This window comes from Pundamilia nyererei, unplaced genomic scaffold, assembly GCF_000239375.1.
Source record: "Pundamilia nyererei isolate P.nyererei 1_Seehausen unplaced genomic scaffold, PunNye1.0 scaffold00014, whole genome shotgun sequence".
NCBI classification, from domain to species: domain Eukaryota; kingdom Metazoa; phylum Chordata; class Actinopteri; order Cichliformes; family Cichlidae; genus Pundamilia; species Pundamilia nyererei.
The window spans coordinates 6,314,452-6,318,562 of NW_005187415.1; the positions used below are offsets into that span (position 1 = coordinate 6,314,452).

General features: G+C 39.6%; 1 protein-coding gene across 12 annotated transcripts in view; it reads right to left on the reverse strand.

Moving 5' to 3' along the window:
- The window catches only part of LOC102195560 (ninjurin-2-like), a 37,321-nt gene that overhangs the window by 18,781 nt on the left and 14,429 nt on the right, over positions 1-4,111 (reverse strand). The window lies entirely within an intron of this gene.

A 4,111-nucleotide genomic window follows, 5' to 3' on the forward strand; every position in this document is an offset into this window, starting at 1 on the left:
ACACACACACACACACACACACACACACACACACACACACACACACACACACACACACACACACAGTGAAGGAGGGAGAAATAGAAACTAAGAAAGTGAACACAATACTTAATACAGAATCACTTGGTCCTTCCAGCCCCCTTTTTTCCACCCATCTTCCAGTTCACCCTTCATTTTGAGCTACTACACATATGTGAAGTTTCTTGAGTCAGTTTTGCACAGCTGCAACAGTGTCAACAGTCCATCAGTGTCAGAGTATGTAAGGAAGACACTATGCACAATAAAAGACTAATTGCATCTCCTGTTGATATAGTAAAGGTCAATACTGGGGCATTTAAAGAGGCAGGTCACCCTTTTTTTACTCACCAATACCACTAAAGTTTTGAGTTTATAAAATAAATCTTAATAATTAAAGAGTAGTCCAAAATTGTCATTTCTACATTGTTGCTCCTTACAAAATACATAATTTAGATTTAGACTAAAAAAAAAGCAGTCCCAATTCCCAAAGGTAATGTGCAAGGTAGAAGTATGTACAGTAGATGTGTGGGGCATATGCACTTTTCATATATAAAAACTTTTCATATATAAAACTATTTGTAATGGCAGTTATAATGTTAACCATGGGTGTGCACTGACTATAATGGCAGTAGAATATACAATCCCCTCATTGAGATTTACGACCTTTCTTAATCTGAGAATGGAAGAACTAAAATGTGGCCCTGGTCTCGAAAGAAAAACTAGCATCTTGAAATTCCAACGACATGCATGCACAGAGAACAGAAACAGTGTTTCATCTAGCAGTGAAAACCTTCAATCACGTACTGCTCCTGATATTATACAACTATTGAGCAATGCAATATTTTCCTCCAAAATCCACACTGTGCTTGCATGTGTGCAGTTTGTGCTTGTGTGCTCTTGGCACATTGTAGGCACGAGTACAAAAACCATTAAACGATCAAAAACAGCACCAAACATCAGACTTATGAGTCATATAAGCCTTAGAGTAGAGTGACTATATTGCGGTTACACAACGCGTCCTAACTGTGGTTGTGGTTTTGAGCAATTATAATTCATTGACCCAAGCAGGTAATTTTCCACAATTTGATTTTGACTTAAAACCACACCAGACTGCTTGTATCCAAAACAAACATGGGGAGAGGACTGCGGGAAAGGCTCACTAATACATTTCTGCGTGATTGCGTACAATACTGTATATTGCTAATGTTGGCTCGGGGCCTAAGGTGTGATGTGAACAGGTGTAATGAAAAGAAAACTCCTAACGTGAATAGGTGACACTTGAAGACAATTTTTTTTCTCTTCACTTATTCTAAAGAGATGTTTTTTTCCGCAGATGTTTGGTCTTTAAATCCCCCTCAGGCCTGCAAGCTTTCATGCCATGTGTGACATCGCAGGACATTCCTCACCGCAACTTCCTGGATTTAATGACCCGGCCTTCATCGCTGTCCGCAACACACACTTCCTTCCTCTGTGCATGCGTGTATGTTGGTATTCCTACTTCCTGAGTTCCACGAATGCCGCTGTTATGCACTGAAACTGCATCCCATTACATGACACATTTAAAGAGACAGGCAGTCAGATAGAGACGGTGTTGAAAATTAAATATATGCATAAAAAACAAAACATAACTGAAACACAGGGAGTGCTTTCTGTTAATCTCACAGCATTTTGAAAATGTTACTTCTTGTCTGGTCATTTTAAAAGTCTTACTTGAGGTGAACCATGTGGCCGCGTGTGTTGACTGACGCACACATGACTGAGTTAACTGATAAACATGTTTTGGTAGAATTCAATTAACATCAGTGATAACGGTTTATCTTTTTCAGCTCTATTTACGATATCCAGTAAATATTTGCCTATCGTGCATTTTCAGTATTCCCAATTTAATAGAGCGCATGCTCAATCCTGAGCCCATGTGTGAGGGAATGGGCTTGAATATTACTCGCTGCAGCACCAGCACAGCATAGATACAGACCCCAACAACAAGCTGTTGACTAGAGCAATCATAACTGTACCAGAATAACAGTGTGAAGTGTGAAGAGAGAGAAAACGGACTGACTAGACAGGAAGATCAACATGGACAAAACCAAAATACACCCAGTTTTTTCATTATACTATTTTAGAACATGCTATACTTAAGTTTAGTTATATTTTCAAACATCTCTCATCAGCAGATCCCTTCTTGGGTTAATCGCTAGTCCCACATCCTGTCCTAATTAATATGAGTCTTTCTCTTAATTTTCATGTATTTACCTTTAACCCTGTTTTCACTCTGTGTACAACCAGCTGCTCTACTCTACTAATATTCATACACAAATGACTTGGGCTTAGACATTTTAAGTAATCAACAAAGGGTCATTGTTCAACCTCTTTTACTTTAACACCTTTTCAGTGCTAACATGCAAAAGTCCATACCTAGTCGTGCTATTGACGCATTAAGTGTTTTTCCTCTGTTTTCCAACCTGACTGGCAGTAAACACCACTGGGTTTCTTTTAAGTTAGCAAGTTAATTATAACCCTGTCACCATTTTACTCAAGATGTGACAAGTGGAAATCTACTGAAGCTGAACGTTATACAGTTGGTGCTTGCAACCTAATACCTGCTCAACCAGTCAAACATGACTTAACACGTGGCACAGTCACGGTCTCTTTGGTTCTGTGTATATACATAGCACTTGAACCTGCACTTGACTTTATTTTCTATCCGGATGTTTGATGAGCTAAAAACACAAGTTAGGCATGTGTGTAAGGAAAAGCAACAATGGCTAATTACTAGGTGGAAGTATAAGATTATGATGAAAAACTTCCTTATTTGACATTGCCAAGATTCAACAGGCACAGTGTGTCTAAGTCATGCATTACGCGATGTAGGTAGTATGAAAGAAAACTTGCATGAGCAGTTACAAATGCCCCAGGACTGTGTGGATACATTGGTTTACTCTACAACAGCCATTTTACACACATTAAGTGAAAGAATGGATTTCCTGTTGCAGCTAAGTCATTAAGGTGCACTTCAGCGCAATAACTTTTGATACATCTGTGAAGGTTCTCAGTCATCCAGGTCATCGTAGTCTAAGGAGCTTGGAAAGAAAAGTGTCAGGACTTCTTTAAGTTGCTTGAACCTCTCATCCCAGAAGCTTCTTCAGTTCTAGGGTCAAATGGTGGAGAGTCCCAGATTTAATCCCCGTGGAAGTAACCCCCCGAGAGGCCAAATGGACCCACACATGAAATCACGATAGGGTGGGGCTAGGTTTCACAATGAGCTCACCTGAAACCTTGGCTGATTGTGACCTACACCCGTTTTCACAGCTGGGCTCGTGTGATTAGGTAGAGGATCATTAGGGGGTCCATGTTCTCTTGGGGGGACACTCCCACAGGGATTAAATCTGGGACTCTCCACCATTTGACCCTAGAACTGAAGAGGTTTTTCAGATGAGAGGTGAAACGTCTTCAAGCAACTTAAAGAAGTCAAGAAACTTTTGATACCAGTCCAGCCACAGTGGAGAACAACTTTTACAGAGTTTATGTGCAATGATTATCAGCCTGAAAGAAAGTCTAGCTATCTCATTACAAAAAGGGTTTGTATCGCAGTTGCAACGTGGGAATGATCATCATACATTTAAGAACTCTCTGACTAAAGCTTTCTCAATAAGCACTTGTATAATTTCCCATAACCGCAAGAATGTGATGTCCCACTGCCACTCCTGGAAATGAATATGTATAGACATCATTTTGCTCTTTCACTGCCAAACTTTTGACTTGACTTGACTTGCAAACACACTTGAAGCATAATACACAAAGTGAAACAAAGTGACTAGTTTTCATTCAATTTTATAACATCTTTGGCAAGCCAAGAAATAAAGTGCTTTGCTCTTGGAAAGACTACAATACTGATAATGTTGAGTGTCCGCCCAGTCCTTATTACAATACTGGAGAGTTTTTCTTGAATTATAAATGGGATAGAGGGTTTCACTGATTGGCATTGCTGTAACACAACAAAAAGAACAGGACTCTGTTTTACCTATTAAATGTTTCATGCACAGTAAGACAACATACTTTCTATTGTCTCCTTCAGTTTGAATATCCCGGCCCC